This window comes from Lithobates pipiens, unplaced genomic scaffold, assembly GCF_037356315.1.
Source record: "Lithobates pipiens isolate NorthernLeopardFrog02 unplaced genomic scaffold, aLitPip1_a1.2 Scaffold_30, whole genome shotgun sequence".
Lineage (NCBI taxonomy): Eukaryota > Metazoa > Chordata > Amphibia > Anura > Ranidae > Lithobates > Lithobates pipiens.
Window position 1 is genome coordinate 185068337 of NW_027507791.1, and position 21403 is coordinate 185089739.

Here is a 21403-nt window from a genome sequence, read left to right on the forward strand (position 1 = left end):
AGCCAAGGTGGTCACCTCAAGCAATCGAGAGGAAAAATACAGCAGGTCGCCAAAGCCAACAACATAATGGAAAAAAGCCTACGGCACCTGGTATTCCCAGGCGGTCTCCCATCCAGGTACTAACCAGGCCCGACCCTGCTAAGCATCCGAGATCAGACGAGATCGAGCGCATTCAGGGTGATGTGGCCGTAGGCAATCTTGCACCCTACTTACAACTCTCTTGACAAAAGCCAAGGTGGTCACCTCGGGCAATCGAGAGGAAAAATACAGCAGGTCGCCAAAGCCAACAACATAATGGAAAAAAGCCTACGGCACCTGGTATTCCCAGGCGGTCTCCCATCCAGGTACTAACCAGGCCCGACCCTGCTTAGCATCCGAGATCAGATGAGATCGAGCGCATTCAGAGTGATGTGGCCGTAGGCAATCTTGCACCCTACTTACAACTCTCTTGACAAAAGCCAAGGTGGTCACCTCGGGCAAACGAGAGGAAAAATACAGCAGGTCGCCAAAGCCAACAACATAATGGAAAAAAGCCTACGGCACCTGGTATTCCCAGGCGGTCTCCTATCCAGGTACTAACCAGGCCCAACCCTGCTTAGCATCCGAGATCAGACGAGATCGAGCGCATTCAGGGTGATGTGGCCGTAGGCAATCTTGCACCCTACTTACAACTCTCTTGACAAAAGCCAAGGTGGTCACCTCGGGCAATCGAGAGGAAAAATACAGCAGGTCGCCAAAGCCAACAACATAATGGAAAAAAGCCTACGGCACCTGGTATTCCCAGGCGGTCTCCCATCCAGGTACTAACCAGGCCTGACCCTGCTTAGCATCCGAGATCAGACGAGATCGAGCGCATTCAGGGTGATGTGGCCGTAGGCAATGTTGCACCCTACTTACAACTCTCTTGACAAAAGCCAAGGTGGTCACCTCGGGCAAACGAGAGGAAAAATACAGCAGGTCGCCAAAGCCAACAACATAATGGAAAAAAGCCTACGGCACCTGGTATTCCCAGGCGGTCTCCCATCCAGGTACTAACCAGGCCCGACCCTGCTTAGCATCCGAGATCAGACGAGATCGAGCGCATTCAGGGTGATGTGGCCGTAGGCAATCTAGCACCCTACTTACAACTCTCTTGACAAAAGCCAAGGTGGTCAGCTCGGGCAATCGAGAGGAAAAATACAGTAGGTCACCAAAGCCAACAACATAATGGAAAAAAGCCTACGGCACCTGGTATTCCCAGGCGGTCTCCCATCCAGGTACTAACCAGGCCCGACCCTGCTTAAAATCCGAGATCAGACGAGATCGAGCGCATTCAGGGTGATGTGGCCGTAGGCAATCTTACACCTTACTTACAACTCTCTTGACAAAAGCCAAGGTGGTCACCTCGGGGAATCGAGAGGAAAAATACAGCAGGTCACCAAAGCCAACAACATAATGGAAAAAAGCCTACGGCACTTGGTATTCCCAGGCGGTCTCCCATCCAGGTACTAACCAGGCGCGACCCTGCTTAGCATCCGAGATCAGACGAGATCGAGCGCATTCAGGGTGATGTGGCCGTAGGCCATCTTGCACCCTACTTACAACTCTCTTGACAAAAGCCAAGGTGGTCACCTCGGGCAATCGAGAGGAAAAATACAGCAGGTCGCCAAAGCCAACAACATAATGGAAAAAAGCCTACGGCACCTGGCATTCCCAGGCGGTCTCCCATCCAGGTACTAACCAGGCCCGACCCTGCTTAGCATCTGAGATCAGATGAGATCGAGCGCATTCAGGGTGATGTGGCCGTAGGCGATCTTTGCCCCTACTTACAACTCTCTTGACAAAAGCCAAGGTGGTCACCTCGGGCAATCGAGAGGAAAAATACAGCAGGTCGCCAAAGCCAACAACATAATGGAAAAAAGCCTACGGCACCTGGCATTCCCAGGCGGTCTCCGATCCAGGTACTAACCAGGCCCGACCCTGCTTAGCATTCGAGATCGAGCGCATTCAGGGTGATGTGGCTGTAGGCGATCTTGCACCCTACTTACAACTCTCTTGACAAAAGCCAAGGTGGTCACCTCGGGCAATCGAGAGGAAAAATACAGCAGGTCGCCAAAGCCAACAACATAATGGAAAAAAGCCTACGGCACCTGGTATTCCCAGGCGGTCTCCCATCCAGGTACTAACCAGGTCCGACCCTGCTTAGCATCCGAGATCAGACGAGATCAAGCGCATTCAGGGTGATGTGGCTGTAGGCCATCTTGCACCCTACTTACAACTCTCTTGACAAAAGCCAAGGTGGTCACCTCGGGCAATCGAGAGGAAAAATACAGCAGGTCGCCAAAGCCAACAACATAATGGAAAAAAGCCTACGGCACCTGGTATTCCCAGGCGGTCTCCCATCCAGGTACTAACCAGGCCCGACCCTGCTTAGCATCTGAGATCAGATGAGATCGAGCGCATTCAGGGTGATGTGGCCGTAGGCGATCTTTGCCCCTACTTACAACTCTCTTGACAAAAGCCAAGGTGGTCACCTCGGGCAATCGAGAGGAAAAATACAGCAGGTCGCCAAAGCCAACAACATAATGGAAAAAAGCCTACGGCACCTGGCATTCCCAGGCGGTCTCCGATCCAGGTACTAACCAGGCCTGACGCTGCTTAGCATCCGAGATCAGACGAGATCGAGCGCATTCAGGGTGATGTGGCCGTAGGCGATCTTGCACCCTACTTACAACTCTCTTGACAAAAGCCAAGGTGGTCACCTCGGGCAATCAAGAGGAAAAATACAGCAGGTCGCCAAAGCCAACAACATAATGGAAAAAAGCCTATGGCACCTGGTATTCCCAGGCGGTCTCCCATCCAGGTACCAACCAGGCCCGACCCTGCTTAGCATCCGAGATCAGACGAGATCGAGTGCATTCAGGGTGATGTGGCCGTAGGCGATCTTGCACCCTACTTACAACTCTCTTGACAAAAGCCAAGGTGGTCACCTCGGGCAATCGAGAGGAAAAATACAGCAGGTCGCCAAAGCCAACAACATAATGGAATAAAGCCTACGGCACCTGGTATTTCCAGGCGGTCTCCCATTCAGGTACTAACCAGGCCCGACCCTGCTTAGCATCCGAGATCAGACGAGATCGAGCGCATTCAGGGTGATGTGGCCGTAGGCGATCTTACACCCTACTTACAACTCTCTTGACAAAAGCCAAGGTGGTCACCTCGGGCAATCGAGAGGAAAAATACAGCAGGTCGCCAAAGCCAACAACATAATGGAAAAAAGCCTACGGCACCTGGTATTCCCAGGCGGTCTCCCATCCAGTTACTAACCAGGCCCGACCCTGCTTAGTATCCAAGATCAGACGAAATTGAGCGCATTCAGGGTGATGTGGCCGTAGGCGATCTTGCACCCTACTTACAACTCTCTTGACAAAAGCCAAGGTGGTCACCTCGGGCAAACGAGAGGAAAAATACAGCAGGTCGCCAAAGCCAACAACATAATGGAAAAAAGCCTACGGCACCTGGTATTCCCAGGCGGACTCCCATCCAGGTACTAACCAGGCGCGACTCTGCTTAGCATCCGAGATCAGACGAGATCGAGCGCATTCAGGGTGATGTGGCCGTAGGCAAACTTGCACCCTACTTACAACTCTCTTGACAAAAGCCAAGGTGGTCACCTCGGGCAATCGAGAGGAAAAATACAGCAGGTCGCCAAAGCCAACAACATAATGGAAAAAAGCCTATGGCACCTGGTATTCCCAGGCGGTCTCCCATCCAGGTACTAACCAGGCGCGACCCTGCTTAGCATTCGAGATCAGACGAGATCGAGCGCATTCAGGGTGATGTGGCCATAGGCGATCTTTGCACCCTACTTACAACTCTCTTGACAAAATCCAAGGTGGTCACCTCGGGTAATAGAGAGGAAAAATACAGCAGGTCGCCAAAGCCAACAACATAATGGAAAAAAGCCTACGGCACCTGGTATTCCCAGGCGGTCTCCCATCCAGGTACTAACCAGGGCCGACCCTGCTTAGCATCCGAGATCAGATGAGATTGAGCGCATTCAGGGTGATCTGGCCGTAGGCGATCTTGCACCCTACTTACAACTCTCTTGAAAAAAGCCAAGGTGGTCACCTCGGGCAATCGAGAGGAAAAATACAGCAGGTCGCCAAAGCCAACAACATAATGGAAAAACGCCTACGGCACCTGGTATTCCCAGGCGATCTCGCATCCAGGTACTAACCAGGCACGACCCTGCTTAGCATCCGAGATCAGACGAGATCGAGCGCATTCAGGGTGATGTGGCCGTAGGCAATTTTACACCCTACTTACAACTCTCTTGACAAAAGCCAAGGTGGTCACCTCGGGCAATCGAGAGGGAAAATACAGCAGGTCGCCAAAGCCAACAACATAATGGAAAAAAGCCTACGGCACCTGGTATTCCCAGGCGGTCTCCCATCCAGGTACTAACCAGGCCCGACCCTGCTTAGCATCCGAGATCAGACGAGATTGAGCGCATTCAGGGTGATGTGGCCGTAGGCGATCTTGCGATCTTGCGATCTTGCGATCTTACACCCTACTTACAACTCTCTTGACAAAAGCCAAGGTGGTCACCTCGGGCAATCGAGAGGAAAAGTACAGCAGGTCGCCAAAGCCAACAACATAATGGAAAAAAGCCTACGGCACCTGGTATTCCCAGGCGGTCTCCCATCCAGGTACTAACCAGGCCCGACCCTGCTTAAAATCCGAGATCAGACGAGATCGAGCGCATTCAGGGTGATGTGGCAGTAGGCGATCTTGCACCCTACTTACAACTCTCTTGACAAAAGCCAAGGTGGTCACCTCAGGCAATCGAGAGGAAAAATACAGCAGGTCGCCAAAGCCAACAACATAATGGAAAAAAGCCTACGGCACCTGTTATTCCCAGGCGGACTCCCATCCAGGTACTAACCAGGCGCGACTCTGCTTAGCATCCGAGATCAGACGAGATCGAGCGCATTCAGGGTGATGTGGCCGTAGGCAAACTTGCACCCTACTTACAACTCTCTTGACAAAAGCCAAGGTGGTCACCTCGGGCAATCGAGAGGAAAAATACAGCAGGTCGCCAAAGCCAACAACATAATGGAAAAAAGCCTACGGCACCTGGTATTCCCAGGGGGTCTCCCATCCAGGTGCTAACCAGGCCCGACCCTACTTAGCATTCGAGATCAAGCACATTCAGGGTGATGTGGCTGTAGGCGATCTTGCACCCTACTTACAACTCTCTTGACAAAAGCCAAGGTGGTCACCTCGGGCAATCGAGAGGAAAAATACAGCAGGTCGCCAAAGCCAACAACATAATGGAAAAAAGCCTACGGCACCTGGTATTCCCAGGCGGTCTCCCATCCAGGTACTAACCAGGCCCGACGCTGCTTAGCATCCGAGATCAGATGAGATCGAGCGCATTCAGGGTGATGTGGCCATAGGCCATCTTGCACTCTACTTACAACTCTCTTGACAAAAGCCAAGGTGGTCACCTCGGGTAATCGAGAGGAAAAATACAGCAGGTTGCCAAAGCCAACAACATAATGGAAAAAAGCCTACGGCACCTGGTATTCCCAGGCGGTCTCCCATCCAGGTACTAACCAGGCCCGACCCTGCTTAGCATCTGAGATCAGATGAGATCGAGCGCATTCAGGGTGATGTGGCCGTAGGCGATCTTTGCCCCTACTTACAACTCTCTTGACAAAAGCCAAGGTGGTCACCTCGGGCAATCGAGAGGAAAAATACAGCAGGTCGCCAAAGCCAACAACATAATGGAAAAAAGCCTACGGCACCTGGCATTCCCAGGCGGTCTCCGATCCAGGTACTAACCAGGCCTGACGCTGCTTAGCATCCGAGATCAGACGAGATCGAGCGCATTCAGGGTGATGTGGCCGTAGGCGATCTTGCACCCTACTTACAACTCTCTTGACAAAAGCCAAGGTGGTCACCTCGGGCAATCAAGAGGAAAAATACAGCAGGTCGCCAAAGCCAACAACATAATGGAAAAAAGCCTACAGCACCTTCTATTCCCAGGCGGTCTCCCAACCAGGTACTAAGCAGGCCTGACCCTGCTTAGCATCCGAGAACAGACAAGATGGAGCGCATTCAGGGTGATGTGGCCGTAAGCTAACTGGCACCCTACTACAACTCTCTTGACAACAGCCAAGGTGGTCACCTCGGGCAATGGAGAGGAAAAATACAGCAGGTCGCCAAAGCCAACAACATAATGGTAAAAAGCTTACGGCACCTGGTATTTCCAGGCGGTCTCCCATCCAGGTACTAACCAGGCCCGACGCTGCTTAGCATCCGAGATCAGACGAGATCGAGTGCATTCAGGGTGATGTGGCCATAGGCGATCTTGCACCCTACTTACAACTCTCTTGACAAAAGCCAAGGTGGTCACCTCGGGCAATCGAGAGGAAAAATACAGCAGGTCGCCAAAGCCAACAACATAATGGAAAAAAGCCTACGGCACCTGGTATTCCCAGGCGGTCTCCCATCCAGGTACTAACCAGGCCCGACCCTGCTTAGCATCCGAGATCAGACGAGATTGAGCGCATTCAGGGTGATGTGGCCGTAGGCAATCTTGCACCCTACTTACAACTCTCTTGACAAAAGCCAAGGTGGTCACCTCGGGCAATCGAGAGGAAAAATACAGCAGGTCGCCAAAGCCAACAACATAATGGAAAAAAGCCTACAGCACCTGGTATTCCCAGGCGCTCTCCCATCCAGGTACTAACCAGGCCTGAATCTGCTTAGCATCCGAGATCAGACGAGATCGAGCGCATTCAGGGTGATGTGTCCGTAGGCGATCTTGCACCCTACTTACAACTCTCTTGACAAAAGCCAAGGTGGTCACCTCGGGCAAACGAGAGGAAAAATACAGCAGGTCGCCAAAGCCAACAACATAATGGAAAAAAGCCTACGGCACCTGGTATTCCCAGGCGGTCTCCTATCCAGGTACTAACAAGGCCCAACCCTGCTTAGCATCCGAGATCAGACGAGATCGAGCGCATTCAGGGTGATGTGGCCGTAGGCAATCTTGCACCCTACTTACAACTCTCTTGACAAAAGCCAAGGTGGTCACCTCGGGCAATCGAGAGGAAAAATACAGCAGGTCGCCAAAGCCAACAACATAATGGCCAAAAGCCTATGGCACCTGGTATTCCCAGGAGGTCTCCCACCCAGGTACTAACCAGGCCCGACCCTGCTTAGCATCCGAGATCAGACGAGATCGTGCGCATTCATGGTGATGTGGCCGTAGGCGATCTTGCACCCTACTTACAACTCTCTTGAATAAAGCCAAGGTGGTCACCTCGGGCAATCGAGAGGAAAAATACAGCAGGTCACCAAAGCCAACAACATAATGGAAAAAAGCCTACGGCACCTGGTATTCCCAGGCGGTCTCCCATCTAGGTACTAACCAGGCCCGACCCTGCTTAGCATCAGAGATCGAGCGCATTCAGGGTGATGTGGCCGTAGGCGATCTTGCATCCTACTTACAACTCTCTTGAAAAAAGCCAAGGTGGTCACCTCGGGCAATCGAGAGGAAAAATACAGCAGGTCGCCAAAGCCAACAACATAATGGAAAAAAGCCTACGGCACCTGGTATTCCCAGGCGGTCTCCCATCCAGGTACTAACCAGGCCCGACCCTGCTTAGCATCCGAGATCAGACGAGATTGAGCGCATTCAGGGTGATGTGGCCGTAGGCGATCTTGTACCCTACTTACAACTCTCTTGACAAAAGCCAAGGTGGTCACCTCGGGCAATCGAGAGGAAAAATACAGCAGGTCGCCAAAGCCAACAACATAATGGAAAAAAGCCTACGGCACCTGGTATTCCCAGGCGGTCTCCCATTCAGGTTCTAACAAGGCCTGACTCCTGCTTAGCATCCGAGATCAGACGAGATCGAGCGCATTCAGGGTGATGTGGCCGTAGGTGATCTTGCACCCTACTTACAACTCTCTTGACAAAAGCCAAGGTGGTCACCTCGGGCAATCATGAGGAAAAATACAGCAGGTCACCAAAGCCAACAACATAATGGAAAAAAGCCTACGGCACATGGTATTCCAAGGCAGTCTCCCATCCAGGTACTAACCATGCCCGACGCTGCTTAGCATCCGAGATCAGACGAGATCGAGCGCATTCAGGGTGATGTGGCCGTAGGCGATCTTGCACCCTACTTACAACTCTCTTGACAAAAGCCAAGGTGGTCACCTCGGGCAATCGAGAGGAAAAATACCACAGGTCGCCAAAGCCAACAACATAATGGAAAAAAGCCTACGGCACCTGGAATTCCCAGGCAGTCTCCCATCCAGGTAATAACCAGGCCTGACCCTGCTTAGCATCTGAGATCAGACGAGATCGAGCGCATTCAGGGTGATGTGGCCGTAGGCGATCTTGCTCCCTACTTACAACTCTCTTGACAAAAGCCAAGGTGGTCACCTCGGGCAATCGAGAGGAAAAATACAGGAGGTCGCCAAAGCCAACAACATAATGGAAAAAAGCCTACGGCACCTGGTATTCCCAGGCGGTCTCCCATCCAGGTACTAACCAGGCCCGACTCTGCTTAGCATCTGAGATCAGACGAGAGCGAACGCATTCAGGGTGATGTGGCCGTAGGCGATCTTGCACCCTACTTACAACTCTCTTGACAAAAGCCAAGGTGCTCACCTCGGGCAATCGAGAGGAAAAATACAGCAGGTCGCCAAAGCCAACAACATAATGGAAAAAAGCCTACGGCACCTGGTATTCCCAGGCGGTCTCCCATCTAGGTACTAACCAGGCCCGACCCTGCTTAGCATCCAAGATCAGACGAGAGCAAGCGCATTCAGGGTGATGTGGCCATAGGCGATCTTGCACCCTACTTACAACTCTCTTGACAAAAGCCAAGGTGGTCACCTCGGGCAATCGAGAGGAAAAATACAGCAGGTCGCCAAAGCCAACAACATAATGGAAAAAAGCCTACGGCACCTGGTATTCCCAGGCGGTCTCCCATGCAGGTACTAACCAGGCCCGACCCTGCTTAGCATCCGAGATCAGACGAGATTGTGCGCTGTTAGGGTGATGTGGCCGTAGGCCGTCTTGCATCCTACTTACAACTCTCTTGACAAAAGCCAAAGTGGTCACCTCGGGCAATCGAGAGGAAAAATACAGCAGGTCGCCAAAGCCAACAACATAATGGAAAAAAGCCTACGGCACCTGATATTCCCAGGCGGTCTCCCATGCAGGTACTAACCAGGCCCAACCCTGCTTAGCATCTAAGATCAGACGAAATCAAGCGCATTCAGGGTGATGTGGCCGTAGGCGATCTTGCACCCTACTTACAACTCTCTTGACAAAAGCCAAGGTGGTCACCTCGGGCAATCGAGAGGAAAAATACAGCAGGTCGCCAAAGCCAACAACATAATGGAAAAAATCCTATGGCACCTGGTATTCCCAGGCGGTCTCCCATCCAGGTACTAACCAGGCCCGACCCTGCTTAGCATCCGAGATCAGACGAGATCGAGCGCATTCAGGGTGATGCGGCCGTAGGCAATCTTGCACCCTACCTACAACTCTCTTGACAAAAGCCAAGGTGGTCACCTCGGGCAATGGAGAGGAAAAATACAGCAGGTCGCCAAAGCCAACAACATAATGGAAAAAAGCCTACGGCACCTGGTATTCCCAGGCGGTCTCCCATCCTGGTACTAACCAGGCCCGACCCTGCTTAGCATCCGAGATCAGACGAGATCGAGCGCATTCAGGGTGATGTGGCCGTAGGCGATCTTACACCCTACTTACAACTCTCTTGACAAAAGCCAAGGTGGTCACCTCGGGCAATCGAGAGGAAAAATACAGCAGGTCGCCAAAGCCAACAACATAATGGAAAAAAGCCTACGGCACCTGGTATTCCCAGGCGGTCTACCATCCAGGTACTAACCAGGCCCAACGCTGCTTAGCATCCGAGATCAGATGAGATCGAGCGCATTCAGGGTGATGAGGCCGTAGGCGATCTTGCACCCTACTTACAACTCTCTTGACAAAAGCCAAGGTGGTCACCTCAGGCAATGGAGAGGAAAAATACAGCAGGTCGCCAAAGCCAACAACATAATGGAAAAAAGCCTACGGCACCTGGTATTCCCAGGCGGCCTCGCATCCAGGTACCAACCAGGCCCGACCCTGCTTTGCATACCAGAACGAGCGCATTCAGGGTAATGTGGCCGTAGGCGAACTTGCACCCTATTTACAACTCTCTTGACAAAAGCCAAGGTGGTCACCTCGGGCAATCGAGAGGAAAAATACAGCAGGTCGCCAAAGCCAACAACGTAATGGAAAAAAGCCTGCGGCACCTGGTATTCCCAGGCAGTCTCCCATCCAGGTACTAACCAGGCCCGACCCTGCTTAGCATCCGAGATCAGATGAGATCGAGCGCAATCATGGTGATGTGGCCGTAGGCGATCTTGCTCCCTACTTACAACTCTCTTGACAAAAGCCAAGGTGGTCACCTCGGGCAATCGAGAGGAAAAATACAGCAGGTCGCCAAAGCCAACAACATAATGGAAAAAAGCCTACAGCACCTGGTATTCCCAGGCGGTCTCCCATCCAGGGACTAACCAAGCCCGACCCTGCTTAGCATCCGAGATCAGACGAGATCGAGCGCATTCAGGGTGTTCTGGCTGTAGGCGATCTTGCACCCTACTTACAACTCTCTTGACAAAAGCCAAGGTGGTCACCTCGGGCAATAGAGAGGAAAAATACAGCAGGTCGCCAAAGCCAACAACATAATGGAAAAAAGCCTACGGCACCTAGTATTCCCAGTCGGTCTCCCATCCAGGTACTAACCAGGCCCGACCCTGCTTAGCATCCGAGATCAGACGAGATCGAGCGCATTTAGGGTGATGTGGCCGCAGGCGATCTTGCATCCTACTTACAACTCTCTTGACAAAAGCCAAGGTGGTCACCTCGGGGAATCGAGAGGAAAAATACAGCAGGTCGCCAAAGCCAACAACATAATGGAAAAAAGCCTACGGCACCTGGTATTCCCAGGCGGTCTCCCATCCAGGTACTAACCAGGCCCGACGCTGCTTAGCATCCGAGATCAGACGAGATCGAGCGCATTCAGGGTGATGTGGCCATAGGCGATCTTGCACCCTACTTACAACTCTCTTGACAAAAGCCAAGGTGGTCACCTCGGGCAATGGAGAGGAAAAATACAGCAGGTCGCCAAAGCCAACAACATAATGGAAAAAAGTATACGGCACCTAGTATTCCCAGGCGGTCTCCCATCCAGCTACTAACCAAACCCGACCCTGCTTAGCATCCGAGATCAGACGAGCTCAAGCGCATTCAGGGTGATGTGGCCGTAGATGATCTTACACCCTACTTACAACTCTCTTGACAAAAGCCAAGGTGGTCACCTCGGGCAATCAAGAGGAAAAATACAGCAGGTCGCCAAAGCCAACAACATAATGGAAAAAAGCCTACGGCACTCGGTATTCCCAGGCGGTCTACCATCCAGGTACTAACCAGGCCCGACCCTGCTTAGCATCCGAGATCAGACGAGATCGAGCGCATTCAGGGTGATGTGGCCGTAGGCGATCTTGCACCCTACTTACAACTCTCTTGACAAAAGCCAAGGTGGTCACCTCGGGCAATCGAGAGGAAAAATACAGCAGGTCGCCAAAGCCAACAACGTAATGGAAAAATCCTACGGCACCTGGTATTCCCAGGCGGTCTCCCATCCAGGTACTAACCAGGCCCGACCCTGCTTAGCATCCGAGATCAGATGAGATCGAGCGCAATTATGGTGATGTGGCCGTAGGCGATCTTGCTCCCTACTTACAACTCTCTTGACAAAAGCCAAGGTGGTCACCTCGGGCAATCGAGAGGAAAAATACAGCAGGTCGCCAAAGCCAACAACATAATGGAAAAAAGCCTACGGCACCTGGTATTCCCAGGCGGTCTACCATCCAGGGACTAAGCAGGCCCGACCCTGCTTAGCATGCGAGATCAGACGAGATCGAGCGCATTCAGGGTGATGTGGCCAGAGGCGATCTTGCACCCTACTTACAACTCTCTTGACAAAAGCCAAGGTGGTCACCTCGGGCAATCGAGAGGAAAAATACAGTAGGTCGCCAAAGCCAACAACATAATGGAAAAAAGCCTACGGCACCTGAAATTCCCAGGCGGTCTCCCATCCAGGTACTAACCAGGCCCGACCCTGCTTAGCATTCGAGATCAGAGGAGATCGAGCGCATTCAGGGTGATGTGGCCGTAGGCAATCTTGCACTCTACTTACAACTCTCTTGACAAAAGCCAAGGTGGTCACCTCGGGCTATGGAGAGGAAAAATACAGCAGGTCGCCAAAGCCAACAACATAATGGAAAAAAGCCTATGGCACCTAGTATTCCCAGGCGGTCTCCCATCCAGGTACTAACCAGGCCTGACCCTGCTTAGCATCCGAGATCAGACAAGATCGAGTGCATTCAGGGTGATGTGGCCGTAGGCGATCTTGCCCCCTACTTACAACTCTCTTGACAAAAGCCAAGGTGGTCACCTCGGGCTATTGAGAGGAAAAATACAGCAGGTCGCCAAAGCCAACAACATAATGGAAAAAAGCCTACGGCACCTGGTATTTCCAGGTGGTCTCCCATCCAGGTACTAACCAGGCCCGACCCTGCTTAGCATCCGAGATCAGACGAGATCGAGCGCATTCAGGGTGATGTGGCCGTAGGCGATCTTGCACCCTACTTACAACTCTCTTGACAAAAGCCAAGGTGGTCACCTCGGGCAATCGAGAGGAAAAACACAGCAGGTCGCCAAAGCCAACGACATAATGGAAAAAAGCCTACGGCACCTGGTATTCCCAGGCGGTCTCACATCCAGGTACTAACCAGGCCCGACCCTGCTTAGTGTCCGATATCAGACGAGATCGAGCGCATTCAGAGTGTTGTGGCAGTAGGCAATCTTGCACCCTACTTACAACTCTCTTGACAAAAGCCAAGGTGGTCACCTCGGGCAATCGAGAGGAAAAATACAGCAGGTCGCCAAAGCCAACAACATAATGGAAAAAAGCCTACGGCACCTGGTATTCCCAGGTGGTCTCCCATCCAGGTACTAACCAGGCCCGACCCTGCTTAGCATCCGAGATCAGACGAGATCGAGCGCATTCAGGGTGATGTGGCCGTAGGCAATCTTGCACTCTACTTACAACTCTCTTGACAAAAGCCAAGGTGGTCACCTCGGGCTATGGAGAGGAAAAATACAGCAGGTCGCCAAAGCCAACAACATAATGGAAAAAAGCATACGGCACCTGGTATTCCCGGGCGGTCTCCCATCTAGGTACTAACCAGGCCCGACCCTGCTTAGCATCCGAGATCAGACGAGACCGAGCGCATTCAGGGTGATGTGGCCGTAGGCGATCTTGTACCCTACTTACAACTCTCTTGACAAAAGCCAAGGTGGTCACCTCGGGCAATCGAGAGGAAAAATACAGCTGGTCGCCAAAGCCAACAACATAATGGAAAAAAGCCTACGGCACCTGGTATTCCCAGGCGGTCTCCCATCCAGGTACTAAGCAGGCCCGACCCTGCTTAGCATCCGAGATCAGACGAGATCGAGCGCATTCAGGGTGATGTGGCCGTAGGCGATCTTGCACCCTACTTACAACTCTCTTGACAAAAGCCAAGGTGGTCACCTCGGGCAATCGAGAGGAAAAATACAGCTGGTCGCCAAAGCCAACAACATAATGGAAAAAAGCCTACGGCACCTGGTATTCCCAGGCGGTCTCCCATCCAGGTACTAAGCAGGCCCGACCCTGCTTAGCATCCGAGATCAGACGAGATCGAGCGCATTCAGGGTGATGTGGCCGTAAGCGAGCTTGCACCCTACTTACAACTCTCTTGACAAAAGCCAAGGTGGTCACCTCGGGCAATCGAGAGGAAAAATACAGCTGGTCGCCAAAGCCAACAACATAATGGAAAAAAGCCTATGGCACCGCGTATTCCCAGGCGGTCTCCCATCCAGATACTAACCAGGCCCGACCCTGCTTAGCATCCGAGATCAGACAAGATCGAGCGCATTCAGGGTGATGTGGCCGTAGGCAATCTTGCTCCCTACTTACAACTCTCTTGACAAAAGCCAAGGTGGTCACCTCGGGCAATCGAGAGGAAAAATACAGCAGGTCGCCAAAGCCAACAACATAATGGAAGAAAGCCTACCGCACATAGTATTCCCAGGCGGTCTCCCATCCAGGTACTAACAAGGCCCGACCCTGCTTAGCATCCGAGATCAGACGAGATCGAGCGCATTCAGGGTGATGTGGCCATAAGCTATCTTGCACCCTACTTACAACTCTCTTGACAAAAGCCAAGGTGGTCACCTCGGGCAATCGAGAGGAAAAATACAGCAGGTCGCCAAAGCCAACAACATAATGGAAAAAAGCCTACGGCACCTGGTATTTCCAGGTGGTCTCCCATCCAGGTACTAACCAGGCCCGACCCTGCTTAGCATCTGAGATCAGACGAGATCGAGCGCATTCAGGGTGATGTGGCCGTAGGCGATCTTGCACCCTACTTACAACTCTCTTGACAAAAGCCAAGGTGGTCACCTCGGGCAATCGAGAGGAAAAACACAGCAGGTCGCCAAAGCCAACGACATAATGGAAAAAAGCCTACGGCACCTGGTATTCCCAGGCGGTCTCACATCCAGGTACTAACCAGGCCCGACCCTGCTTAGCGTCCGAGATCAGACGAGATCGAGCGCATTCAGAGTGTTGTGGCAGTAGGCAATCTTGCACCCTACTTACAACTCTCTTGACAAAAGCCAAGGTGGTCACCTCGGGCAAACGAGAGGAAAAATACAGCAGGTCGCCAAAGCCAACAACATAATGGAAAAAAGCCTACGGCACCTGGTATTCCCAGGCGGTCTCCCATCCAGGTACTAACCAGGCCCGACCCTGCTTAGCATCCGAGATCAGACGAGATCGAGCGCATTCAGGGTGATGTGGCCGTAGGCGATCTTGCACCCTACTTACAACTCTCTTGACAAAAGCCAAGGTGGTCACCTCGGGCAATCGAGAGGAAAAACACAGCAGGTCGCCAAAGCCAACGACATAATGGAAAAAAGCCTACGGCACCTGGTATTCCCAGGCGGTCTCACATCCAGGTACTAACCAGGCCCGACCCTGCTTAGCGTCCGAGATCAGACGAGATCGAGCGCATTCAGAGTGTTGTGGCAGTAGGCAATCTTGCACCCTACTTACAACTCTCTTGACAAAAGCCAAGGTGGTCACCTCGGGCAAACGAGAGGAAAAATACAGCAGGTCGCCAAAGCCAACAACATAATGGAAAAAAGCCTACGGCACCTGGTATTCCCAGGCGGTCTCCCATCCAGGTACTAACCAGGCCCGACCCTGCTTAGCATCCGAGATCAGACGAGATCGAGCGCATTCAGGGTGATGTGGCCGTAGGCAATCTTGCACTCTACTTACAACTCTCTTGACAAAAGCCAAGGTGGTCACCTCGGGCTATGGAGAGGAAAAATACAGCAGGTCGCCAAAGCCAACAACATAATGGAAAAAAGCCTACGGCACCTGGTATTCCCGGGCGGTCTCCCATCTAGGTACTAACCAGGCCCGACCCTGCTTAGCATCCGAGATCAGACGAGATCGAGCGCATTCAGGGTGATGTGGCCGGAGGCGATCTTGCACCCTACTTACAACTCTCTTGACAAAAGCCAAGGTGGTCACCTCGGGCAATCGAGAGGAAAAATACAGCTGGTCGCCAAAGCCAACAACATAATGGAAAAAAGCCTACGGCACCTGGTATTCCCAGGCGGTCTCCCATCCAGGTACTAAGCAGGCCCGACCCTGCTTAGCATCCGAGATCAGACGAGATCGAGCGCATTCAGGGTGATGTGGCCGTAGGTGATCTTGCACCCTACTTACAACTCTCTTGACAAAAGCCAAGGTGGTCACCTCGGGCAATCGAGAGGAAAAATACAGCTGGTCGCCAAAGCCAACAACATCATGGAAAAAAGCCTACGGCACCTGGTATTCCCAGGCGGTCTCCCATCCAGGTACTAAGCAGGCCCGACCCTGCTTAGCATCCGAGATCAGACGAGATCGAGCGCATTCAGGGTGATGTGGCCGTAGGCAATCTTGCACCCTACTTACAACTCTCTTGACAAAAGCCAAGGTGGTCACCTCGGACAATCGAGAGGAAAAATACAGCAGGTCGCCAAAGCCAACAACATAATGGAAAAAAGCCTACGGCACCGCGTATTCCCAGGCGGTCTCCCATCCAGATACTAACCAGGCCCGACCCTGCTTAGCATCCGAGATCAGACAAGATCGAGCGCATTCAGGGTGATGTGGCCGTAGGCAATCTTGCACCCTACTTACAACTCTCTTGACAAAAGCCAAGGTGGTCACCTCGGGCAATCGAGAGGAAAAATACAGCAGGTCGCCAAAGCCAACAACATAATGGAAGAAAGCCTACGGCACATAGTATTCCCAGGCGGTCTCCCATCCAGGTACTAACAAGGCCCGACCCTGCAAGCATCCGAGATCAGACGAGATCGAGCGCATTCAGGGTGATGTGGCCATAAGCTATCTTGCACCCTACTTACAACTCTCTTGACAAAAGCCAAGGTGGTCACCTCGGGCAATCGAGAGGAAAAACACAGCAGGTCGCCAAAGCCAACGACATAATGGAAAAAAGCCTACGGCACCTGGTATTCCCAGGCGGTCTCACATCCAGGTACTAACCAGGCCCGACCCTGCATAGCGTCCGAGATCAGACGAAATCGAGCGCATTCAGAGTGTTGTGGCAGTAGGCAATCTTGCACCCTACTTACAACTCTCTTGACAAAAGCCAAGGTGGTCACCTCGGGCAAACGAGAGGAAAAATACAGCAGGTCGCCAAAGCCAACAACATAATGTAAAAAAGCCTACGGCACCTGGTATTCCCAGGCGGTCTCCCATCCAGGTACTAACCAGGCCCGACCCTGCTTAGCATCCGAGATCAGACGAGATCGAGCGCATTCAGGGTGATGTGGCCGTAGGCAACCTTGCACTCTACTTACAACTCTCTTGACAAAAGCCAAGGTGGTCACCTCGGGCAATCGAGAGGAAAAATACAGCAGGTCGCCAAAGCCAACAACATAATGGAAAAAAGCCTACGGCACCTGGTATTCCCAGGCGGTCTCCCATCTAGGTACTAACCAGGCCCGACCCTGCTTAGCATCCGAGATCAGATGAGATCGAGCGCATTCAGGGTGATGTGGCCGTAGGCGATCTTGCACCCTACTTACAACTCTCTTGACAAAAGCCAAGGTGGTCACCTCGGGCAATCGAGAGGAAAAATACAGCTGGTCGCCAAAGCCAACAACATAATGGAAAAAAGCCTACGGCACCTGGTATTCCCAGGCGGTCTCCCATCCAGGTACTAAGCAGGCCCGACCCTGCTTAGCATCCGAGATCAGACGAGATCGAGCGCATTCAGGGTGATGTGGCCATAGGCGATCTTGCACCCTACTTACAACTCTCTTGACAAAAGCCAAGGTGGTCACCTCGGGCAATTGAGACGAAAAATACAGCAGGTCGCCAAAGCCAACAACATAATGGAAAAAAGACTACGGCACCTGGTACTCCCGGGCGGTCTCCCATCCAGGTACTAACCAGGCCTGACCCTGCTTAGCATCCGAGATCGAGCGCATTCAGGATGATGTGGCCGTAGGCGATCTTACACCATACTTACAACTCTCTTGACAAAAGCCAAGGTGGTCACCTCGGGCAATCGAGAGGAAAAATACAGCAGGTCGCCAAAGCCAACAACATAATGGAAAAAAGCCTACGGCACCTGATATTCCCAGGCGGTCTCCCATCCAGGAACTAACCAGGCCCGACCCTGATTAGCATCTGAGATCACACGAGATCGAGCGCATTCTGGGTGATGTGGCCGTAGGCGATCTTGCACTCTACTTACAACTCTCTTGACAAAAGCCAAGGTGGTCACCTCGGGGAATCGAGAGGAAAAATACAGCAGGTCGCCAAAGCCAACAACATAATGGAAAAAAGCCTACAGCACCTGGTATTCCCAGGCGGTCTCCCATCCAGGTACTAACCAGGCACGACCCTGCTTAGCATCCAAGATCAGATGAGATCGAGCGCATTCAGGGTGATGTAGCCATAGGCAATCTTGCACCCTACTTACAACTCTCTTGACAAAAGCCAAGGTGGTCACCTTGGGCAAATCGAGAGGAAAAATACAGCAGGTCGCCAAAGCCAACAACATAATGGAAAAAAGCCTACGGCACCTGGTATTCCCAGGCGGTCTCCCATCCAGGTACTAAACAGGCCCGACCCTGCTTAGCATCCGAGATCAGACGAGATCGAGCGCATTCAGGGTGATGTGGCAGTAGGTAATCTTGCACCCTACTTACAACTCTCTTGACAAAAGCCAAGGTGGTCACCTCAGGCAATCGAGAGGAAAAATACAGCAGGTCGCCAAAGCCAATAACATAATGGAAAAAAGCCTACGGCACCTAGTATTCTCAGGCGGTCTCCCATCCAGGTACTAACCAGGCCCGACCCTGCTTACCATCCGAGATCAGACGAGATCGAGCGCATTCAGGGTGATGTGGCAGTAGGCGATCTTGCACCCTACTTACAACTCTCTTGACAAAAGCCAAGGTGGTCACCTCGGGCAATCGAGAGGAAAAATACAGCAGGTCGCCAAAGCCAACAACATAATGGAAAAAAGCCTACGGCACCTAGTATTCTCAGGCGGTCTCCCACCCAGGTACTAACCAGGCCCGACCCTGCTTAGCATCCGAGATCAGACGAGATCGAGCGCATTCAGGGTAATGTGGCAGTAGGCGATTTTGCACCCTACTTACAACTCTCTTGACAAAAGCCAAGGTGGTCACCTCGGGCAATCGAGAGGAAAAATACAGCAGGTCGCCAAAGCCAACAACATAATGGAAAAAAGCCTACGGCACCTGGTATTCCCAGGCGGTCTCCCATCCAGGTACTAACCAGGCGCGACCCTGCTTAGCATCCGAGATCAGACGAGATCGAGCGCATTCAGGGTGATGTGGCCGTAGGCGGTCTTGCACCCTACTTACAACTCTCTCGACAAAAGCCAAGGTGGTCACCTCGGGCAATCGAGAGGAAAAATACAGCAGGTCGCCAAAGCCAACAACATAATGGAAAAAAGCCTACGGCACCTGGTATTCCCAGGCGGTCTCCCATCCAGGTACTAAACAGGCCCGACCCTGCTTAGCATCCGAGATCAGACGAGATCGAGCGCATTCAGGGTGATGTGGCCGCAGGCGATCTTGCACCCTACTTACAACTCTCTTGACAAAAGCCAAGGTGGTCACCTCGGGCAATCGAGAGGAAAAATACAGCAGGTCGCCAAAGCCAACAACATAATGGAAAAAAGCCTACGGCACCCGGTATTCCCAGGCGGTCTGCCATCCAGGTACTAACCAGGGCCGACCCTGCTTAGCATCCGAGATCAGACGAGATCGAGCGCATTCAGGTTGATGTGGCCGTAGGCGATCTTGCACCCTACTTACAACTCTCTTGACAAAAGCCAAGGTGGTCACCTCAGGCAATCGAGAGGAAAAATACAGCAGGTCGCCAAAGCCAACAACATAAATGAAAAAAGCCTACGGCACCTGGTATTCCCAGGCGGTCTCCCATCCAGGTACTAACCAGGCCCGACCCTACTTAGCATCCGAGATCAGACGAGATCGAGCGCATTCAGTGTGATGTGGCCGTAGGCGATCTTGCACCCTACTTACAACTGTCTTGACAAAAGCCAAGGTGGTCACCTCGGGCAATCGAGAGGAAAAATACAGCAGGTCGCCAAAGCCAACAACATGATGGAAAAAAGCCTACGGCACCTGGTATTCCCATTCGGTCTCCCATCCAAGTACTAACCAGGCCCGACCCTGCTTAGCATCTGAGATCAGACGAGATCGAGCGCATTGAGGGTGATGTGGCAATAGGCATTCTTGCACCCTACTTACAACTCTCTTGACAAAAGCCAAGGTGGTCACCTCGGGCAATCCAGAGGAAAAATACAGCAGGTCGCCAAAGCCAACAACATAATGGAAAAAAGCCTACGGCACCTGGTATTCCAAGGCGGTCTCCGATCCTGGTACTAACCAGGCCCGACCCGGCTTAGCATCCGAGATCAGACGAGATCGAGCGCATTCAGGGTGATGTGGCCGTAGGCGATCTTGCACCCTACTTACAACTCTCTTGACAAAAGCCAAGGTGGTCACCTCGGGCAATCGAGAGGAAAAATACAGCAGGTCGCTAAAGCCAACAACATAATAAAAGAAAGCCTACGGCACCTGGTATTCCCAGGCGGTCTCCCATCCAGGTACTAACCAGGCCCGACCCTGCTTAGCATCCGAGATCAGACGAGATCGAGCGCATTCAGGGTGATGTGGCCGTAGGCGATTTTGCACCCTACTTACAACTCTCTTGACAAAAGCCAAGGTGGTCACCTCGGGCAATCGAGAGGAAAAATACAGCAGGTCGCCAAAGCCAACAACATAATGGAAAAAAGCCTACGGCACCTGGTATTCCCAGGCGGTCTCCCATCCAGTTACTAACCAAGCCAAACCCTGCTTAGCATCCGAGATCAGACGAGATCGAGCGCATTCAGGGTGATGTGGCCGTAGGCGATCTTGCAACCTACTTACAACTCTCTTGACAAAAGCCAAGGTGGTCACCTCGGGCAACCGAGAGGAAAAATACAGCAGGTCGCCAAAACCAACAACATAATGGAAAAAAGCCTACGGCACCTGGTATTCCCAGGTGGTCTCCCATCCAGGTACTAACCAGGCCCGACCCTGCTTAGCATCCGAGATCAGACGAGATCAAGCGCATTCAGGGTGATGTGGCCGTAGGCGATCTTGCACCCTACTTACAACTCTCTTGACAAAAGCCAAGGTGGTCACGTCGGGCAATCGAGAGGAAAAATACAGCAGGTCGCCAAAGCCAACAACATAATGGAAAAAAGCCTACGGCACCTGGTATTCCCAAGCGGTCTCCCATCCAGGTACTGACCAGGCCCGACCCTGCTTAGAATCCGAGATCAGACGAGATCGAGCGCATTCAGGGTGATGTGGCCGTAGGCGATCTTGCTCCCTACTTACAACTCTCTTGACAAAAGCCAAGGTGGTCACCTCGGGCAATCGAGAGGAAAAATACAGCAGGTCGCCAAAGCCAACAACATAATGGAAAAAAGCCTACGGCACCTGGTATTCCCAGGCGGTCTCCCATCCAGGTACTACCCAGGCCCGACCCTGCTTAGCATGCGAGATCAGACGAGATCGAGCGCATTCAGGGTGATGTGGCCGTAGGCGATCTTGCACCCTACTTACAACTCTCTTGAC

At 52.4% G+C, this 21403-nt stretch overlaps 50 non-coding genes and 43 pseudogenes across 50 annotated transcripts; all 93 read right to left on the reverse strand.

Moving 5' to 3' along the window:
• Window positions 1-75: 75 nt before the first annotated feature.
• On the reverse strand, window positions 76-194 carry LOC143951871 (5S ribosomal RNA). Its single transcript, XR_013267102.1, has one exon. It is a non-coding gene; the product is annotated as a 5S ribosomal RNA (ribosomal RNA).
• A 109-nt stretch (window positions 195-303) lies between these two features.
• On the reverse strand, window positions 304-422 carry LOC143943996 (5S ribosomal RNA). The gene has a single exon (XR_013264986.1). It is a non-coding gene; the product is annotated as a 5S ribosomal RNA (ribosomal RNA).
• Window positions 423-531: 109 nt separating this feature from the next.
• LOC143950586 (5S ribosomal RNA) lies at window positions 532-650 on the reverse strand. Its single transcript, XR_013265940.1, has one exon. It is a non-coding gene; the product is annotated as a 5S ribosomal RNA (ribosomal RNA).
• A 109-nt stretch (window positions 651-759) lies between these two features.
• LOC143951410 (5S ribosomal RNA) lies at window positions 760-878 on the reverse strand. The gene has a single exon (XR_013266685.1). It is a non-coding gene; the product is annotated as a 5S ribosomal RNA (ribosomal RNA).
• Window positions 879-987: 109 nt separating this feature from the next.
• On the reverse strand, window positions 988-1106 carry LOC143953856 (5S ribosomal RNA). The gene has a single exon (XR_013268900.1). It is a non-coding gene; the product is annotated as a 5S ribosomal RNA (ribosomal RNA).
• A 109-nt stretch (window positions 1107-1215) lies between these two features.
• LOC143951271 (5S ribosomal RNA) lies at window positions 1216-1334 on the reverse strand. Its single transcript, XR_013266559.1, has one exon. It is a non-coding gene; the product is annotated as a 5S ribosomal RNA (ribosomal RNA).
• A 109-nt stretch (window positions 1335-1443) lies between these two features.
• LOC143953161 (5S ribosomal RNA) lies at window positions 1444-1562 on the reverse strand. Its single transcript, XR_013268269.1, has one exon. It is a non-coding gene; the product is annotated as a 5S ribosomal RNA (ribosomal RNA).
• Window positions 1563-1671: 109 nt separating this feature from the next.
• On the reverse strand, window positions 1672-1790 carry LOC143951751 (5S ribosomal RNA). Its single transcript, XR_013266993.1, has one exon. It is a non-coding gene; the product is annotated as a 5S ribosomal RNA (ribosomal RNA).
• A 109-nt stretch (window positions 1791-1899) lies between these two features.
• LOC143949339 (5S ribosomal RNA) lies at window positions 1900-2008 on the reverse strand (annotated as a pseudogene).
• A 109-nt stretch (window positions 2009-2117) lies between these two features.
• Window positions 2118-2236, reverse strand: LOC143954659 (5S ribosomal RNA). Its single transcript, XR_013269630.1, has one exon. It is a non-coding gene; the product is annotated as a 5S ribosomal RNA (ribosomal RNA).
• A 109-nt stretch (window positions 2237-2345) lies between these two features.
• Window positions 2346-2464, reverse strand: LOC143950693 (5S ribosomal RNA). The gene has a single exon (XR_013266037.1). It is a non-coding gene; the product is annotated as a 5S ribosomal RNA (ribosomal RNA).
• Window positions 2465-2573: 109 nt separating this feature from the next.
• Window positions 2574-2692, reverse strand: LOC143946974 (5S ribosomal RNA; annotated as a pseudogene).
• A 109-nt stretch (window positions 2693-2801) lies between these two features.
• LOC143951787 (5S ribosomal RNA) lies at window positions 2802-2920 on the reverse strand. Its single transcript, XR_013267026.1, has one exon. It is a non-coding gene; the product is annotated as a 5S ribosomal RNA (ribosomal RNA).
• Window positions 2921-3029: 109 nt separating this feature from the next.
• On the reverse strand, window positions 3030-3148 carry LOC143952251 (5S ribosomal RNA). The gene has a single exon (XR_013267446.1). It is a non-coding gene; the product is annotated as a 5S ribosomal RNA (ribosomal RNA).
• A 109-nt stretch (window positions 3149-3257) lies between these two features.
• LOC143945736 (5S ribosomal RNA) lies at window positions 3258-3376 on the reverse strand (annotated as a pseudogene).
• A 109-nt stretch (window positions 3377-3485) lies between these two features.
• Window positions 3486-3604, reverse strand: LOC143954262 (5S ribosomal RNA). Its single transcript, XR_013269270.1, has one exon. It is a non-coding gene; the product is annotated as a 5S ribosomal RNA (ribosomal RNA).
• Window positions 3605-3713: 109 nt separating this feature from the next.
• LOC143950787 (5S ribosomal RNA) lies at window positions 3714-3832 on the reverse strand. The gene has a single exon (XR_013266121.1). It is a non-coding gene; the product is annotated as a 5S ribosomal RNA (ribosomal RNA).
• A 110-nt stretch (window positions 3833-3942) lies between these two features.
• LOC143954690 (5S ribosomal RNA) lies at window positions 3943-4061 on the reverse strand. The gene has a single exon (XR_013269655.1). It is a non-coding gene; the product is annotated as a 5S ribosomal RNA (ribosomal RNA).
• Window positions 4062-4170: 109 nt separating this feature from the next.
• Window positions 4171-4289, reverse strand: LOC143954269 (5S ribosomal RNA). The gene has a single exon (XR_013269276.1). It is a non-coding gene; the product is annotated as a 5S ribosomal RNA (ribosomal RNA).
• Window positions 4290-4398: 109 nt separating this feature from the next.
• Window positions 4399-4517, reverse strand: LOC143951974 (5S ribosomal RNA). The gene has a single exon (XR_013267196.1). It is a non-coding gene; the product is annotated as a 5S ribosomal RNA (ribosomal RNA).
• A 133-nt stretch (window positions 4518-4650) lies between these two features.
• LOC143954802 (5S ribosomal RNA) lies at window positions 4651-4769 on the reverse strand. Its single transcript, XR_013269757.1, has one exon. It is a non-coding gene; the product is annotated as a 5S ribosomal RNA (ribosomal RNA).
• A 109-nt stretch (window positions 4770-4878) lies between these two features.
• On the reverse strand, window positions 4879-4997 carry LOC143944293 (5S ribosomal RNA; annotated as a pseudogene).
• A 109-nt stretch (window positions 4998-5106) lies between these two features.
• LOC143950117 (5S ribosomal RNA) lies at window positions 5107-5215 on the reverse strand (annotated as a pseudogene).
• A 109-nt stretch (window positions 5216-5324) lies between these two features.
• On the reverse strand, window positions 5325-5443 carry LOC143951838 (5S ribosomal RNA). The gene has a single exon (XR_013267072.1). It is a non-coding gene; the product is annotated as a 5S ribosomal RNA (ribosomal RNA).
• A 109-nt stretch (window positions 5444-5552) lies between these two features.
• Window positions 5553-5671, reverse strand: LOC143950694 (5S ribosomal RNA). Its single transcript, XR_013266038.1, has one exon. It is a non-coding gene; the product is annotated as a 5S ribosomal RNA (ribosomal RNA).
• A 109-nt stretch (window positions 5672-5780) lies between these two features.
• Window positions 5781-5899, reverse strand: LOC143946976 (5S ribosomal RNA; annotated as a pseudogene).
• A 109-nt stretch (window positions 5900-6008) lies between these two features.
• Window positions 6009-6127, reverse strand: LOC143949619 (5S ribosomal RNA; annotated as a pseudogene).
• Window positions 6128-6235: 108 nt separating this feature from the next.
• On the reverse strand, window positions 6236-6354 carry LOC143944517 (5S ribosomal RNA; annotated as a pseudogene).
• A 109-nt stretch (window positions 6355-6463) lies between these two features.
• LOC143951975 (5S ribosomal RNA) lies at window positions 6464-6582 on the reverse strand. The gene has a single exon (XR_013267197.1). It is a non-coding gene; the product is annotated as a 5S ribosomal RNA (ribosomal RNA).
• Window positions 6583-6691: 109 nt separating this feature from the next.
• On the reverse strand, window positions 6692-6810 carry LOC143948629 (5S ribosomal RNA; annotated as a pseudogene).
• A 109-nt stretch (window positions 6811-6919) lies between these two features.
• On the reverse strand, window positions 6920-7038 carry LOC143954127 (5S ribosomal RNA). Its single transcript, XR_013269146.1, has one exon. It is a non-coding gene; the product is annotated as a 5S ribosomal RNA (ribosomal RNA).
• A 109-nt stretch (window positions 7039-7147) lies between these two features.
• On the reverse strand, window positions 7148-7266 carry LOC143954858 (5S ribosomal RNA; annotated as a pseudogene).
• Window positions 7267-7375: 109 nt separating this feature from the next.
• Window positions 7376-7484, reverse strand: LOC143948132 (5S ribosomal RNA; annotated as a pseudogene).
• Window positions 7485-7593: 109 nt separating this feature from the next.
• On the reverse strand, window positions 7594-7712 carry LOC143951976 (5S ribosomal RNA). Its single transcript, XR_013267198.1, has one exon. It is a non-coding gene; the product is annotated as a 5S ribosomal RNA (ribosomal RNA).
• A 109-nt stretch (window positions 7713-7821) lies between these two features.
• LOC143949734 (5S ribosomal RNA) lies at window positions 7822-7941 on the reverse strand (annotated as a pseudogene).
• Window positions 7942-8050: 109 nt separating this feature from the next.
• On the reverse strand, window positions 8051-8169 carry LOC143944680 (5S ribosomal RNA; annotated as a pseudogene).
• A 109-nt stretch (window positions 8170-8278) lies between these two features.
• On the reverse strand, window positions 8279-8397 carry LOC143946694 (5S ribosomal RNA; annotated as a pseudogene).
• A 109-nt stretch (window positions 8398-8506) lies between these two features.
• LOC143946848 (5S ribosomal RNA) lies at window positions 8507-8625 on the reverse strand (annotated as a pseudogene).
• Window positions 8626-8734: 109 nt separating this feature from the next.
• On the reverse strand, window positions 8735-8853 carry LOC143945608 (5S ribosomal RNA; annotated as a pseudogene).
• Window positions 8854-8962: 109 nt separating this feature from the next.
• On the reverse strand, window positions 8963-9081 carry LOC143945911 (5S ribosomal RNA; annotated as a pseudogene).
• A 109-nt stretch (window positions 9082-9190) lies between these two features.
• Window positions 9191-9309, reverse strand: LOC143943641 (5S ribosomal RNA; annotated as a pseudogene).
• A 109-nt stretch (window positions 9310-9418) lies between these two features.
• On the reverse strand, window positions 9419-9537 carry LOC143943689 (5S ribosomal RNA; annotated as a pseudogene).
• A 109-nt stretch (window positions 9538-9646) lies between these two features.
• On the reverse strand, window positions 9647-9765 carry LOC143950701 (5S ribosomal RNA). Its single transcript, XR_013266044.1, has one exon. It is a non-coding gene; the product is annotated as a 5S ribosomal RNA (ribosomal RNA).
• A 109-nt stretch (window positions 9766-9874) lies between these two features.
• Window positions 9875-9993, reverse strand: LOC143954068 (5S ribosomal RNA). The gene has a single exon (XR_013269092.1). It is a non-coding gene; the product is annotated as a 5S ribosomal RNA (ribosomal RNA).
• A 327-nt stretch (window positions 9994-10320) lies between these two features.
• LOC143943925 (5S ribosomal RNA) lies at window positions 10321-10439 on the reverse strand (annotated as a pseudogene).
• A 109-nt stretch (window positions 10440-10548) lies between these two features.
• LOC143944159 (5S ribosomal RNA) lies at window positions 10549-10667 on the reverse strand (annotated as a pseudogene).
• A 109-nt stretch (window positions 10668-10776) lies between these two features.
• On the reverse strand, window positions 10777-10895 carry LOC143943969 (5S ribosomal RNA; annotated as a pseudogene).
• Window positions 10896-11004: 109 nt separating this feature from the next.
• On the reverse strand, window positions 11005-11123 carry LOC143952633 (5S ribosomal RNA). Its single transcript, XR_013267791.1, has one exon. It is a non-coding gene; the product is annotated as a 5S ribosomal RNA (ribosomal RNA).
• Window positions 11124-11232: 109 nt separating this feature from the next.
• LOC143948804 (5S ribosomal RNA) lies at window positions 11233-11351 on the reverse strand (annotated as a pseudogene).
• Window positions 11352-11460: 109 nt separating this feature from the next.
• Window positions 11461-11579, reverse strand: LOC143954178 (5S ribosomal RNA). Its single transcript, XR_013269192.1, has one exon. It is a non-coding gene; the product is annotated as a 5S ribosomal RNA (ribosomal RNA).
• A 108-nt stretch (window positions 11580-11687) lies between these two features.
• On the reverse strand, window positions 11688-11806 carry LOC143944075 (5S ribosomal RNA; annotated as a pseudogene).
• A 109-nt stretch (window positions 11807-11915) lies between these two features.
• On the reverse strand, window positions 11916-12034 carry LOC143947888 (5S ribosomal RNA; annotated as a pseudogene).
• A 109-nt stretch (window positions 12035-12143) lies between these two features.
• LOC143950820 (5S ribosomal RNA) lies at window positions 12144-12262 on the reverse strand. Its single transcript, XR_013266151.1, has one exon. It is a non-coding gene; the product is annotated as a 5S ribosomal RNA (ribosomal RNA).
• Window positions 12263-12371: 109 nt separating this feature from the next.
• On the reverse strand, window positions 12372-12490 carry LOC143945274 (5S ribosomal RNA; annotated as a pseudogene).
• Window positions 12491-12599: 109 nt separating this feature from the next.
• LOC143950893 (5S ribosomal RNA) lies at window positions 12600-12718 on the reverse strand. The gene has a single exon (XR_013266216.1). It is a non-coding gene; the product is annotated as a 5S ribosomal RNA (ribosomal RNA).
• A 109-nt stretch (window positions 12719-12827) lies between these two features.
• On the reverse strand, window positions 12828-12946 carry LOC143948627 (5S ribosomal RNA; annotated as a pseudogene).
• Window positions 12947-13055: 109 nt separating this feature from the next.
• On the reverse strand, window positions 13056-13174 carry LOC143951084 (5S ribosomal RNA). The gene has a single exon (XR_013266389.1). It is a non-coding gene; the product is annotated as a 5S ribosomal RNA (ribosomal RNA).
• A 109-nt stretch (window positions 13175-13283) lies between these two features.
• Window positions 13284-13402, reverse strand: LOC143954135 (5S ribosomal RNA). The gene has a single exon (XR_013269153.1). It is a non-coding gene; the product is annotated as a 5S ribosomal RNA (ribosomal RNA).
• A 109-nt stretch (window positions 13403-13511) lies between these two features.
• LOC143951007 (5S ribosomal RNA) lies at window positions 13512-13630 on the reverse strand. The gene has a single exon (XR_013266320.1). It is a non-coding gene; the product is annotated as a 5S ribosomal RNA (ribosomal RNA).
• A 109-nt stretch (window positions 13631-13739) lies between these two features.
• Window positions 13740-13858, reverse strand: LOC143952177 (5S ribosomal RNA). Its single transcript, XR_013267379.1, has one exon. It is a non-coding gene; the product is annotated as a 5S ribosomal RNA (ribosomal RNA).
• Window positions 13859-13967: 109 nt separating this feature from the next.
• On the reverse strand, window positions 13968-14086 carry LOC143946727 (5S ribosomal RNA; annotated as a pseudogene).
• A 109-nt stretch (window positions 14087-14195) lies between these two features.
• LOC143947098 (5S ribosomal RNA) lies at window positions 14196-14314 on the reverse strand (annotated as a pseudogene).
• Window positions 14315-14423: 109 nt separating this feature from the next.
• Window positions 14424-14542, reverse strand: LOC143953845 (5S ribosomal RNA). Its single transcript, XR_013268890.1, has one exon. It is a non-coding gene; the product is annotated as a 5S ribosomal RNA (ribosomal RNA).
• Window positions 14543-14651: 109 nt separating this feature from the next.
• LOC143946039 (5S ribosomal RNA) lies at window positions 14652-14770 on the reverse strand (annotated as a pseudogene).
• A 109-nt stretch (window positions 14771-14879) lies between these two features.
• LOC143953868 (5S ribosomal RNA) lies at window positions 14880-14998 on the reverse strand. Its single transcript, XR_013268911.1, has one exon. It is a non-coding gene; the product is annotated as a 5S ribosomal RNA (ribosomal RNA).
• Window positions 14999-15107: 109 nt separating this feature from the next.
• On the reverse strand, window positions 15108-15226 carry LOC143946041 (5S ribosomal RNA; annotated as a pseudogene).
• A 109-nt stretch (window positions 15227-15335) lies between these two features.
• On the reverse strand, window positions 15336-15454 carry LOC143953882 (5S ribosomal RNA). Its single transcript, XR_013268923.1, has one exon. It is a non-coding gene; the product is annotated as a 5S ribosomal RNA (ribosomal RNA).
• Window positions 15455-15563: 109 nt separating this feature from the next.
• On the reverse strand, window positions 15564-15682 carry LOC143953619 (5S ribosomal RNA). The gene has a single exon (XR_013268684.1). It is a non-coding gene; the product is annotated as a 5S ribosomal RNA (ribosomal RNA).
• Window positions 15683-15791: 109 nt separating this feature from the next.
• LOC143952946 (5S ribosomal RNA) lies at window positions 15792-15910 on the reverse strand. Its single transcript, XR_013268074.1, has one exon. It is a non-coding gene; the product is annotated as a 5S ribosomal RNA (ribosomal RNA).
• Window positions 15911-16019: 109 nt separating this feature from the next.
• LOC143951009 (5S ribosomal RNA) lies at window positions 16020-16138 on the reverse strand. The gene has a single exon (XR_013266321.1). It is a non-coding gene; the product is annotated as a 5S ribosomal RNA (ribosomal RNA).
• Window positions 16139-16247: 109 nt separating this feature from the next.
• On the reverse strand, window positions 16248-16366 carry LOC143945083 (5S ribosomal RNA; annotated as a pseudogene).
• Window positions 16367-16475: 109 nt separating this feature from the next.
• On the reverse strand, window positions 16476-16593 carry LOC143949274 (5S ribosomal RNA; annotated as a pseudogene).
• A 109-nt stretch (window positions 16594-16702) lies between these two features.
• Window positions 16703-16821, reverse strand: LOC143948475 (5S ribosomal RNA; annotated as a pseudogene).
• Window positions 16822-16930: 109 nt separating this feature from the next.
• On the reverse strand, window positions 16931-17049 carry LOC143953894 (5S ribosomal RNA). Its single transcript, XR_013268934.1, has one exon. It is a non-coding gene; the product is annotated as a 5S ribosomal RNA (ribosomal RNA).
• Window positions 17050-17158: 109 nt separating this feature from the next.
• LOC143951329 (5S ribosomal RNA) lies at window positions 17159-17277 on the reverse strand. Its single transcript, XR_013266611.1, has one exon. It is a non-coding gene; the product is annotated as a 5S ribosomal RNA (ribosomal RNA).
• Window positions 17278-17386: 109 nt separating this feature from the next.
• On the reverse strand, window positions 17387-17505 carry LOC143952064 (5S ribosomal RNA). Its single transcript, XR_013267277.1, has one exon. It is a non-coding gene; the product is annotated as a 5S ribosomal RNA (ribosomal RNA).
• Window positions 17506-17614: 109 nt separating this feature from the next.
• On the reverse strand, window positions 17615-17723 carry LOC143949331 (5S ribosomal RNA; annotated as a pseudogene).
• A 109-nt stretch (window positions 17724-17832) lies between these two features.
• On the reverse strand, window positions 17833-17951 carry LOC143947778 (5S ribosomal RNA; annotated as a pseudogene).
• Window positions 17952-18060: 109 nt separating this feature from the next.
• Window positions 18061-18179, reverse strand: LOC143953731 (5S ribosomal RNA). The gene has a single exon (XR_013268786.1). It is a non-coding gene; the product is annotated as a 5S ribosomal RNA (ribosomal RNA).
• A 110-nt stretch (window positions 18180-18289) lies between these two features.
• On the reverse strand, window positions 18290-18408 carry LOC143943796 (5S ribosomal RNA; annotated as a pseudogene).
• A 109-nt stretch (window positions 18409-18517) lies between these two features.
• On the reverse strand, window positions 18518-18636 carry LOC143945411 (5S ribosomal RNA; annotated as a pseudogene).
• A 109-nt stretch (window positions 18637-18745) lies between these two features.
• Window positions 18746-18864, reverse strand: LOC143945813 (5S ribosomal RNA; annotated as a pseudogene).
• Window positions 18865-18973: 109 nt separating this feature from the next.
• On the reverse strand, window positions 18974-19092 carry LOC143950293 (5S ribosomal RNA). The gene has a single exon (XR_013265708.1). It is a non-coding gene; the product is annotated as a 5S ribosomal RNA (ribosomal RNA).
• Window positions 19093-19201: 109 nt separating this feature from the next.
• Window positions 19202-19320, reverse strand: LOC143951309 (5S ribosomal RNA). The gene has a single exon (XR_013266593.1). It is a non-coding gene; the product is annotated as a 5S ribosomal RNA (ribosomal RNA).
• Window positions 19321-19429: 109 nt separating this feature from the next.
• Window positions 19430-19548, reverse strand: LOC143945269 (5S ribosomal RNA; annotated as a pseudogene).
• A 109-nt stretch (window positions 19549-19657) lies between these two features.
• Window positions 19658-19776, reverse strand: LOC143952943 (5S ribosomal RNA). Its single transcript, XR_013268071.1, has one exon. It is a non-coding gene; the product is annotated as a 5S ribosomal RNA (ribosomal RNA).
• A 109-nt stretch (window positions 19777-19885) lies between these two features.
• On the reverse strand, window positions 19886-20004 carry LOC143947043 (5S ribosomal RNA; annotated as a pseudogene).
• Window positions 20005-20113: 109 nt separating this feature from the next.
• Window positions 20114-20232, reverse strand: LOC143945027 (5S ribosomal RNA; annotated as a pseudogene).
• Window positions 20233-20341: 109 nt separating this feature from the next.
• On the reverse strand, window positions 20342-20460 carry LOC143953906 (5S ribosomal RNA). The gene has a single exon (XR_013268945.1). It is a non-coding gene; the product is annotated as a 5S ribosomal RNA (ribosomal RNA).
• Window positions 20461-20569: 109 nt separating this feature from the next.
• Window positions 20570-20688, reverse strand: LOC143944368 (5S ribosomal RNA; annotated as a pseudogene).
• A 109-nt stretch (window positions 20689-20797) lies between these two features.
• On the reverse strand, window positions 20798-20916 carry LOC143949320 (5S ribosomal RNA). The gene has a single exon (XR_013265477.1). It is a non-coding gene; the product is annotated as a 5S ribosomal RNA (ribosomal RNA).
• Window positions 20917-21025: 109 nt separating this feature from the next.
• LOC143953749 (5S ribosomal RNA) lies at window positions 21026-21144 on the reverse strand. Its single transcript, XR_013268802.1, has one exon. It is a non-coding gene; the product is annotated as a 5S ribosomal RNA (ribosomal RNA).
• Window positions 21145-21253: 109 nt separating this feature from the next.
• LOC143947550 (5S ribosomal RNA) lies at window positions 21254-21372 on the reverse strand. The gene has a single exon (XR_013265314.1). It is a non-coding gene; the product is annotated as a 5S ribosomal RNA (ribosomal RNA).
• Between the last annotated feature and the right edge of the window lie 31 nt (window positions 21373-21403).